A 12,003-nucleotide genomic window follows, 5' to 3' on the forward strand; every position below is an offset into this window, starting at 1 on the left:
TAAGAAAGAGGAAAGAAAAAGCTCCCTCAATAGTTGCTTACGAGCTCTACCGGTTACACCAAGCTTCATGAGGAACATTACTACAATGTTGTTAGCAAGAAGAAGGTAATCTCGGAAGTAAAATTTGAATTAAAGGCTGATGAGTACCCAGAAATTCAAGAGCAAAGTCAAATTAGGGGTTGGAAAATTCTGGCCAACCCCATAACTGAAGTTGGAGTTCTGAAAGTCCGAGAATTTTATGCAAATCTATAGATGACGGACAAACAAAAGAAAAAGCACCCTGAATTCAAAACTTGGCGCACCATGGACCGAGGTAGGATTCTGCAGTTCGGAATGGAAAAAGTGAGGGAAATCTTTAAGCTGCTGAAGAACGAAACTCTCGCGCGATCTAGAATTTTCACAAATTATATTTCCGTTGTAAGTATAGCTTCTAGACCGACAAGAATTCCTTTCTTACAAAAGTTTTGGTTGTCACAAGTAACAAATCCCTGATAAAATTGATAACCGAAGTATTTAAACCTCGGGTCGTCTTCTCAAGGAATTGCAGGGAAGTATGATCTATTATTGGTTATGCAAAGGTATATTTTTGGGGTTTTAAAAAGGGTTGAACAAGTAATTTAATTGATAAGAAAAATAAATTAACAATTAATAAAACTCTTGGCAAGGTATGAGAATTAGAAGTCCTATCCTAGTTATCCTTATCAACAGTGATGAGAATTGGGTTTTAATCCCACTGAGTTAACCTTTACTAAACAAAGGAAGGTCAAGTGGACTAATCAATCTTGATTCTCCGGTCCTAGTCACTTCATAAGGAAAGGCTAGAGTTATTGGAGTCCAAATCAATTAGCAAAAATAACAATTATCAATCACGATGAGTTTGATAACTCAAGAGTCTCCAATTAATCAATTAAAGCCAAGAATATAAAAAGCTAAATAAAAATCATAAATCTGAAATACCTCAATTGCATTAATAAAAGAAAATCAATCCAAACATAAAGAGTTCATAAGCCAAATTGGTAACATGAGTCAGATACGAATAAAAGCATTAGAATAAATAAAAAAAATATATAAAAGGAATATTGAACCTGAGAAGAAGTTGAAATCCTAAATCCTAAATCCTAAGATAAATCCTAATCCTAATCCTAAGAGAGAGGAGAGAACCTCTCTCTCTAAAAACTACATCTAATCCTAAAATTATGAATGTATGATGTGTTCTCCGTATATCTCTGATTCCTCCATTCTCTGACTTATATTCTGTGTTTCTGGTTTGGATTTGGGCCGAAAAGAGGGTCCAGAAATCGCTGGGGGCGTTTTCTGCAGATTCCTGTACGTGGCGTCTGTCACGCGTTCGCGTGGATCACGCGTTCGCGTCATCTGGGAGTTTTTCTTGTCACACGTACGCATCAATTGTGTTCTGCTCAAGGCGCGCGTCCGCATTAGTCACGCGTGCGCGTCGATGCCTTTTCACGCTGGGCACGCGTTCGTGTCATCCATGCGTTCGCGTTGCTGCCCTTTTCTTCAAAACTCCATTTTTGTGCTTTTCTTCCATTTTTGTATGTTTCCTTTTTGTCCTTTAATCTATTCCTGCCCTATGAGATCTGAAAATACTTAACACACAAATCACGGCATCGGATGGAAATAAAAAGGTAATTAAAATTAATATTTTTAAAGCATAGGAAACATGTTTTTCACTTATATCATAAAATAAGGAAGAAAAAGTGAAACCATGCAATTTACATGAATAAGTGGGTGAAGGATTGAATAAATCACTTAAATTGAGCACCAAATACATCATAAAATATGGGTTTATCAACCTCCCCACACTTAAACAATAGCATGTCCTCATGCTAAATCCAAGAGAAAGGGTGAAGTTAGAATGGTGGAATCTCATACAATGCAATCTATTCTAAATGCAAACTACCTACATGAATCATGCAATTTTAATTATCATCCACCTATATATATAGAGAGCTTACATGTGGTTAATTTGATTCATATTTTCAAGGAATCATATATGCATAGCCAAACCTAGATCATGTTAAAGTGCTTTCACAGTTGAGTTGGGTAAACATAATTCACAAACTTGCAAGACAATTTAAATAATTAAGCAGAGATATATGGTGATAAGCTATTGAATCCTCACTGGATTTTGTGTTTACTCTCTAGTCACTCAGTGTTTATTGGGTTAATCACTCTATTCTTGCTTTCTAAAACTTTGTTCTTCATCTAACCAATCAACAAATATTGAATATAGACATACAAAAATCATGAGGTCTTTCTCAAGGTTGTAATGGGGCTAAGGTAAAGGTAAGGGTATATATATATAAGGCTAAGTGAGCTAACAAAGTGAATCCTTGATTAGTCTAAGATGTCACTTAACATATACATACTTTATATAATTTAAAACGCTTTACCTAGCTACCCAAATTTTTCACTTTTTATATTACATGCTCATGTACTAACTTTACTTTGATTTTTCACCTTATGTGCATTGATTTCTTTACTAAACTTATTATTGGGGAAATTTTTTCCCCTTATTTACTTTTGTAATAAAAAGGATTTTTTTTCATAAACAGAACATATATCAATGCACATGGTATTTTGTTTCAGATGAGCATGCTCCCAAAATCCTTATTATTTTATTGAATTAATCTTTTCCTATCAATCCATGTTCCCATGTTTCCCCACATTTAGTGTGCATCACAAATTCTATCTTAAGCTAACCAAGGATTCAACTTGGGATTTTAATTTGTTTTTCTGCTTAAGACTAGTAATGTGGTTATAGAACAAGAGGGGATTAAAAAGGTTCAAGGGGGCTAACAAGGGTGATGTAAAAGGTAGGCTAATTTGGGATAAGTGAGGAAAAATTTAAATAATGGCCTCAATCATCTCTTGGTATGTATCTATATTCTATATTGGACATATAGATTAAAATAAAGTAAAGATCACCAGAATAAAAAAGAAGGGCGAACACACAAGAATGAAATAATTATGGTTAAATAATGTAACCATACAAATAAGCTCAAAAACTCAGGTTGTATATTCTTTGGCTTAAAAACCATATATCAGTTATGTATGTTATGCAAGTAGAAATCAAGAGTTCCCATTATGCTCAATGTGACTCTTAGGGTGGCCCTTAAAATCTTAGTATTTTTTCTTGAAAAATATTGTCAGCTTAACTAACATGTAATGCTATATATATATACAAGGTGTGTGGATTGTTGTGATTTTGTTATACTCAAGTTTTTAGTTTACTCTTTTTATTTCTAATTAAATCAAACCATTATGTGCTAAAAGGGTAAACTAAACTAATTAATCTATATATTCTATATCACAACTTAATAACTAAAATTGCAACTAGACTAAACTGAATATCTAGGATATATATAAACTAAAGTGCAAAATATAGAGATATAGTAAAAATACATCAAAAGAAGAGTGTGCAAGTACTGAAAGATAAAGATAAAAATAAAAATAAAAAATACAGAAAAATACGCAAAATAGGATAAAAGAGTCTGAAAAGTGGTTCACCAAAATAAAGTACGCCGGAGATGGCGACCTTCCCACACTTAAATAATAGCATCGTCCTCGATGCTCACTCAAGCTGGGTGTGAGAAGTTTCGTCTCCGGAAGGATGGGCTGCTGGTGTCTCTGGGGTAGGCTGAGGATCTGCAGTCTCTGGAAGTGTAGGAGGATCGGCCTGCTGAAGCGGAGGCTCTGTCTATAGAGGAATCTCCAGATCTGTGGCCTGGATCTGGTGGGGCACCTCATGGTGTGGTGCATCCTCATCAGGTCCTCCCTGCTCTGCCTGGGCATGTGCCTCCTCCTGATGATCATCTCCCTGCTCTGCATCAGATGGCTCAGAAGCGGTGTCAGGCTCAGAGGGGATGTTGCCGCCGGATCGGATCATCAACTTGAGGTGCTCATAGCGTCGCTTGTTGCGATACTCCATACGATCTAGGCATGTGAAGAGGCGGTGTATTAGATGGTAGATAGGCTCAGGAGCAGGTGGATGTGCAGTAGATGGGGCTGGTGCAGCAGTGGATGCAGAAGAGGCAGCTGAAGATGTGGCTGCCTTGCCTGAAGCAGTGAGAAAAGGAGGTCTGTACCCAAATGCCAGGAACTTCCTGCTGTGAGGAATGATCTTCTTACAGTCCGCAGCAGTTGGCTTCGCATCAGCCAGCTCCCAAGGCACGTCAGCTTGGCGGCCAAGCTGGGTGATCAGATAAGGGAAAGGGAGAGTGCCTCTGTTGTGGACTATGGCCATATAATACCTGATGAAACGTGGAAGATATAGGTCCTTACCCTCCATCACACACCAAATGAGGGTGATCATAACAGTGGGCAGCTCTGTCTCATGAGTGCTTGGCATCACATAGTTACTCAGAATCTGGTACCAAAGCCGAGCTTCATCATTCAAATACAACAGCTTGATTCCCTTAGACATCACTGTATTCTTTCCCATGACCCAGGGGACAGTAGGATCAAGGGCTATTCTCTGCTTGACTGCATCCCAGTCAAATCTCATGTATCTCATATCCTCTTCAGCCTTTTGGTAACCGTCAGGCTGATCTGACTTAGGCTAAAGCTGGAGGATGTCCTCAATAGCTTCCTCGGTGACCAAAATCTATTTTTCTCTGAGGTGCACTGCATCCAGGGAAGTCTTGAAATAGTTACAATAAAATTGTCTGACCCAGTTGGCATTGACCTCTGTCAAGTTCCTTTCCATGAAGAACCAGCCTCTTTGTTTTATCTGATCCGAGGTGTACTAGGTGAGTTCTTCTGAATTTTAAGAGTTCTCTCCATGTAGAGTTCCTGGCACTGGCAAACACTGGATACTTGAGCTCACAGTATCTTTTTGCAAATTTGATTGGATCTGTGGTAGTGAGGAGCTGGTCGGCCTTTTCCTGCGGGGTAAAGTTCTTTTCTCGCCAGGAATCGTCATGAAGGATATCCAGGATAGAGGTAGAAGATTCTCCTCTTTTTCATTTGCCTGTAGTAGCCTTGCCTTTTCCTTTTCTTTGGGAATCAGACATCCTAAAAAGTAGAAGTGACAGGATATAATTGAAGAATTAAAGCAGGAAAACAAGTAGGCAAGTAAGGTTTGTCAATGTAAGCATAAAGGCAATAAAAGCATGAAATGAGGTAAATAGATGTACATTTTGGATTGGATTTGAGTGAAAAGTCTTAGATTAAAAATTTACAATCCAAAATATAATGGAAGTGGAATTCAAGTTAATCAGGAAAAACAATAATGATGCCTTGAGTTAGAAAGTTAAAGTAGTTAGGTAAAAACCAAAAAGAGAAGGTAGAAAGTTAAACTGGTTAGGAGTTAAAAAGGAAGTTAAAGTGAGTGGCATGAGAAAGGTTTTTGCTAGTTACCAAGAAATTCACGAAGTTGAGGAACAATTAACTCATATTCAAGCAAGGATTGCAGTTTATTGATGATAATTCTGATAAATAAGGTAAGTTTAAAATGAGAATAAAATCATCAATAAGCAATTTAGTACTCAAGGAACAAAAAGGAATAAGAATGCTAGCCCGTACATTCATGAATTGGTTTGGTTATAGCCAAGTAAAGCAAAATAATGAGTTTTCAAACCAATACATGAATGGAGTAGATTAAACCATAAATTTGCAGAAAATTGGGTAGCATTCCGGCTAAAATTGGATGTTCCCGGGTAATAAAACAACAGAAAAAATTCAGTTCATATGAAAGTAAATAGTGCTGAAATGATTAACAAATAGTAAGAGCAGTAAAGAACAGTTCAATAGCAACAACAAATATGAAGAATAACATATGAACAGAAGCATTACAGCATATTCAGAATTGCCAATTAGGTAAAAACATGTAGCACGAACGGTGCAAATATCAGGCCTAAATCTCTAACAACATCCTAGCTACCTAACCACCTGAAATCCACTACAACATACATCTCTAACTATCCTATTTTGAACAAAAATTGAAAAACTAACTAAGGAATCGAAAAAGAGGAATCGCAGTATGGCGGAACCTGGTGTGTGTATGAACAGTGATTGGATACAGAGAGATGGGGGGAATGTGGTGGTGGTGTTGCAGACGCGGCGGCGAGGGAGGGCGGCGCGGCGGCGTTCTGCGGTGGGGGCAGGGATGGTTTGGTGGTGCTGGGTTAGGGTTTGGGTGAGAAAGGGGAAAAGGAAAAGGGGGCGAGGGTTGTGGGGGCTGGGGGTGGTCAGGGGGGTGGCGCGGAGGTGGCGGTTCTGGGCGGGGGTGACGGCAGTGGTGGTTGGGCATGGAGGGAGGAGGAGAGGGAAGAAGGGGAGAAGGAGAGAAGGGGGGTGGCATCGGCGGCGGTCCTGGCGTCGCGGCAGTCGGGTCTGGGCGGTGCGGCGGTCAGGTTTGGGCGACTGGGAGAGGTGGTGGGTGGGAGGTGGTGGGAGAAGAGAAGTTGCAGAGGGGGGTAGGGGGTTTCGCGTGAATGGGTAGGGTTCGTGTGGTTTGGGGTTAAGGATTTTTGAATCCACGCAAACGCATGGAGCATGCGATCGCGTGAAATGGGCGAAAAGGGGTTGATGACGCGATCGCGTGATTGTGGGATAATGAAAGTGACGCGTACGCGTGGGGCACGCGAATGCGTCGCTTAGAATTGTGCGAAATGTACGATTCCAGCGTCTTTTTGGCGCAACTCTCTGTTTCCATGAAGGGGTCCATACAATCCGCGCGACGCATACGCGTCGCTCACGCTTTCGCGTGCGATGTGCGTAGTGCAAGTGACGCGTTCGCGTCAAGGATGCGAACGCGTGGGCCAAATTGTGCTAAAGGCACACCAGCCACACGATTCTAGCCCAACTTTCTGGGCGTTGGATCTTTACGCCGATTTCCATTCGATGCCCACGCGTGGCCTGCGCGCTCGCGTGGGATGATTTTTTTTTATATACAATTATGCAGTATGCAATATGTAATGCTAATGCAGACGCTATAAATAATTCTAGGTTCAATGAAAATAAAATAAAATAAAAACGAACAACACGAAATAAAATTGAGAAAGGGACGATCATACCATGGTGGGTTGTCTCCCACCTAGCACTTTTAGTTATAGTCCTTAAGTTGGACCTTTGACGAGCTTCCTGCTATGGTGGCTTGTGCTTGAATTCATCCAAAAATCTCCACCGCTGTTTGGAATGCCAACAGCCTCCGGGGTCCCAAACTAGGCATGTAAAGCCCTTGAGCAGCTTCAAACAGATTCTGAGGTTCCCGGGGTGTTGAATGTCAGAACAGATTCCAGGATCCCAAACTTTGCTTTTATATCCGCCTTTGTTTTGATATATAATTCTCCAGCCGAGCGGTTTGGAAATTTTATTCTCACCAAGATAACCAAACGTCTTCCGAGACCCATTCAATTGAACTTGATACCAATCCTTGCACTTCAGATTGAAGTGTGGAACCTTATTGAATCTTGCACACCAGCTCTGAGTACGAGCCATTTCCCTCTTACTCTTAAAGTCGCAGAGAGCTCTAAGCTGGCCATCTGTTTCAAGCAAACCATATTCAAGTGGAAAAGTAAAGATAAAGGTTAAGGATTTTACCCACTTGAAGTTTGTATTGAGCGGTAATGGCCTTGGGATAGGTGTTTCCAGTGGTTCTGCAAGGTCTACTCCCTTGTGTTCTTCTGTGAATTCCTCCACTTCCTTGCAAACTTCTTCAAATTCAACCATGTCTTGATCAAAGTCCTCGATTTCTTCCTCATCATCACTCAAGTCATAAGTCGGAGGTTGAAAAAAGTCTACCTCTACATCATCTTCGTATTCACTTGGGTAAGATTCTTCAGGCTCAAGTGGTTCGGTTGCGGATGCAAGTTCATTACTAGGAGAGCTTGATTCATGGTCATCAATGCTAAGGGAATCAGCTTCTTGGTCCGTTCCGCCAAATTCTTCACAAGGTATATGCCTTGGAGGTTGTGCACTATCCTCCGTAGCATCAAATTCAAGCTTCTCGGCGGAGTCCTTTACAGTTCTTAATTCCCATGGAGGTTCAGCATCTCCTAAATCTTCAACCACTTCTTCCTCTGCAACTATTATGGCTTCCTCCACTTGTTCCAATACAAAGCCATGTTCCTCATTGTCCACCGAAGTTTCTAGTGTCTCCTTCATACTACGCTCTTCTTTTGATTCTCTACATGTAGCCATGGGGGTACCCTGAGTGCTCAGATGTTGGAAAGCTAATTTATTTACTACCTCGGTTAAGGCAGTTGTGAATTCCAGTACATCCCTTTGCATCTTCGCTTGTCCTTGAAGAAGAATGCGAAGGGTGTCATCCATTGGAGATTGGGGTGGATATGAGGGTTCATTGGTTGGGAGAGAGGGCTCATAATACGGAGGTGGTTCTTCTTGATAAGGATATGAAGATGGTGAATATTGAGGTGGTGGTTCTGGGGAGTAATTGGATTAGAGTTGGTGTGGATATGGGTTAGGGTCGTCTGGAGGTGTTTGGTTGTAGGGGACTTGTGAGTATGGTAGTTCAAAGCTATGTTGAGGAGGTGGGTCATAGGTATATGATGGGGTCCACCATATCTATCATTTTGGTATGCACCTCGGAATGGCTCTTGACTATAGCAGTTTGGTGGGTGTTGGTTGTCACAAAAGGGTCCACCATAACAATTATCTTGGCATGCATTGTAGGATGGTCTTTGTCTGTGGTATTGTGGAAGGTGTTACTGCCGAAAAGGTTGATCAAATCCTCGAGGCTCCTTTCATCTCTGATTGTTTTGACCTTGATGCATGTTCCTGTTATAATTTCTATTCCTTGTAACAACATTGGAACCAAACTCAAAGCGATAAGGGTGAGAATTCATAGTAAATAATAAAAATTAAAAATAAAAACAAATAAACAGGTAAAAGAAAATATTTACAATAACCAATAATAAGGCACACACTTGCAATTCCCCGGCAACGGCGCCATTTTGAAGAACAGAACTCTCGCGCGATCTAGAATTTTCACAAATTATATTTTCGTTGTAAGTATAGCTTCTAGACCGACAAGAATTCCTTTCTTACAAAAGTTTTGGTTGTCACAAGTAACAAACCCCTGATAAAATTGATAACCGAAGTATTTAAACCTCGGGTCATCTTCTCAAGGAATTGCAGGGAAGTATGATCTATTATTAGTTATGCAAAGGTATATTTTTGGGGTTTTGAAAAGGGTTGAACAAGTAATTTAATTGATAAGAAAAATAAATTAACAATTAATAAAACTCTTGGCAAGGTATGAGAATTAGAAGTCCTATCCTAGTTATCCTTATCAACGGTGATGAGAATTGGGTTTTAATCCCATTGAGTTAACCTTTACTAAACAAAGGAAGGTCAAGTGGACTAATCAATCTTGATTCTCAGGTCCTAGTCACTTCATAAGGAAATGCTAGAGTTATTGGAATCCAAATCAATTAGCAAAAATAACAATTATCAATCACGATGAGTTTGATAACTCAACAGTCTCCAATTAATCAATTAAAGCCAAGAATATAAAAAGCTAAATAAAAATTATAAATCTGAAATACCTCAATTGCATTAATAAAAGAAAATCAATCCAAACATAAAGAGTTCATAAGCTAAATTGGTAACATGAGTCAGATACAAATAAAAGCATTAGAATAAATATAAAAAAAAAATATAAAACGAATATTGAAACTGAGAAGAAGTTGAAATCCTAAATCCTAAATCCTAAGATAAATCATAATCCTAATCCTAAGAGAGAGGAGAGAATCTCTCTCTCTAAAAACTACATCTAATCCTAAAATTATGAATGTATGATGTGTTCTCCGTATATCTCTGATTCCTCCATTTTCTGACTTATATTATGTGTTTCTGGTTTGGATTTGGGCCGAAAAGAAGGTCCAGAAATCGCTGGGGGCGTTTTCTGCAGATTCCTGTACGTGGCGTCTGTCACGCATTCGCGTGGGTCACGCGTTCGCGTCATCTGGGAGTTTTCTTTGTCACGTGTACACGTCGGTCACGCATACGCGTCAATTGCGTTCTGCTCAAGGCGCGCGTCCACGTCAGTCACGCGTGCGCGTCGATGCCTTTTCGCGCTGGGCACGCGTTCGCGTCGTCCATGCGTTTGCGTCGTTGCCATTTTCTTCAAAACTCCATTTTTGTGCTTTCCTTCCATTTTTGTTTGTTTCTTTTTTGTCCTTTGAGCCATTTCTGCCCTGTGAGATCTGAAAATACTTAACACACAAATCACGGCATCGGATGGTAATAAAAGGGTAATTAAAATTAATATTTTTAAAGCATAGGAAACATGTTTTTCACTTATATCATAAAATAAGGAAGGAAAAGTGAAACCATGCAATTTACATGAATAAGTGGGTGAAGGATTGAATAAATCACTTAAATTGAGCACCAAATACATCATAAAATATGGGTTTATCAGCTGCCTCCATCAAAAGATGATCCTCACTCTTTCAATAGGAGAGTACAAGCCGATCCGAGATTGGATCAAGTGCTCAAAGACATATGCCTCCCCGGAGCACAATGGAAGAAGGACGCTAGGGGTCAGCCATTCCAGGTGAGAATGAATGATCTCAAGTCAGTTGCTAGAGGTTGGCTAGAGTTCAGTCAACGCTCCATCCTCCCCACTAGCAATCGCTCTGAGGTCACTTTGAGGCGAGCTGTGTTGATCCATTTCATTATGCTTTACAATGAAGTGGAAGTTCATCAGTTAATCCCTTTGGAGATATACAATAATGCAGCAAAGACCTCAACCCTCACTAGGCTGGCTTTTCCTCATCTCATCTCTCGCTTGTGTAAGACGGCCAAAGTCCAGATTGATAGAGATGTATTTATTACAGTAGATAACCCAATCACCAAGAAGAGCATGGAGCACACTCAGGAACTTGGGCAAGCACCAATTCAGAAGCCAGTTCTCCCTCCTCAGAGGAAGCAGCCTGAATGGCCTCAAGAGCAAAGTATCCCTCCGTGCAAACACTAGAATCAACTGGCAGTATCCATTGGACAGTTGATATCCACCATTGACCAACTGAAAAATGAACATATAAGCTAGTCTATCATCCTTCATAAGCTGACTAAGGAGTAGAAGAAGCAGGGGTGCGAGTTGGAAGAGTTAAAGTTCCAGAAGGGATCCTCCGGAGAGAGCAATAGCTACCATGACTGAGGTGGTTTAGTTACACTCTCATCTCCCTTATCTTATCTCTGTTTTCAGTACTTTATTCGATTTTCTATTTTCTCATTCTGAGTTACATGATCACTGTTAGGATTTCTTGATTTCTAGTTTAGTAAGTTAATTTTGAAATTTTTTTAGTTTTTTTTTTTTTTTTGAAAATTACTCATGTACCACCATTAAACTTAAATAAAGTTTTAAGAAGAAGAGTAATAATAGAGTGCTTGAGGATTCAAGTTATATATGCCTTGTGTGTTTTAGTTACTTTGACATGGTGGCCTCACCTCTATTTCTGAATCCATGAATTAACCGTGCATATTTGATGTTGGAGTTGAGTATATTGGTTCTCGAGGAACAGGAACTTAGAAAAATATTATTGATTCTTTGAAACAAGAAAAAGATTAATTCTTGGAGCAAAATAAACAGAAAAAAAAATAAAAAGAAAAATCAAAAGAAAAAGGTCCAAGACTTTGAGCATCAATGGTTAGGAGGGTCAAAAGTGATCTAAAGCTCAAAAGAGTGATTTCCCCTAATGATGCGTGAGCATCTTCTCTATCTTTTCATAGCAAATTTGCATTCAAATTGTGGAGTTTAATCAAGATTTAAATATCTTTTAGCCACTATGAATGCTACTTTGAGTTGTTTGCAATTTCTGTTTATTTCAGGTAGCATTCGGATAGATTTGATGGAGTTTTGTAGCAGAAAAGGAAGAAAGCGAATGATGCTGTCAACCCCGAGCTTCTTTCACTCAAACAGAAATAACTTGAGCTACAAAGGTCAATTTGATGTGATTCTAGCGACATTGAAAAGCTAACTTCCAGAGCTTTCCAACAATATATAATAGTATA

This window comes from Arachis ipaensis, chromosome B2 (genome assembly GCF_059453495.1).
Source record: "Arachis ipaensis isolate K30076 ecotype BB chromosome B2, ASM5945349v1, whole genome shotgun sequence".
Lineage (NCBI taxonomy): Eukaryota > Viridiplantae > Streptophyta > Magnoliopsida > Fabales > Fabaceae > Arachis > Arachis ipaensis.